Below are 363 nucleotides of genomic sequence, written 5' to 3' on the forward strand. Positions count from 1 at the left end.
TTACTCTCAAAACAGCTTTTATTTTTGCTATCATCAGTGATATAACATTCATCACGCACTCACAAACCATTACCCTCATTACTAACCTCAGGAATTAAAGGTACCCGTGCCGTGTTGTTGACAAGGACCCAGCTATTGACAGGGTTAGGCTACGGCAGGGTCTGCTCATAACAGGATCTGTTGATGACAAGGCCGGGATGGCGTGACAGGTGAAGGAGAGATGCCACCGGAGACGCTAATTGTCAAGGAGCTGACGAAGGTCGAGGTGGGATCGGCGGTTCTGGCTGTAATGAGGCTCGGTGCTTCTGTTCTTCTTTCCATATACCGTGGAAGGGGGAGGAATCCGTGTATCTTTGTACTAGT

Source organism: Penaeus monodon, chromosome 19 (assembly GCF_015228065.2).
Source record: "Penaeus monodon isolate SGIC_2016 chromosome 19, NSTDA_Pmon_1, whole genome shotgun sequence".
Lineage (NCBI taxonomy): Eukaryota > Metazoa > Arthropoda > Malacostraca > Decapoda > Penaeidae > Penaeus > Penaeus monodon.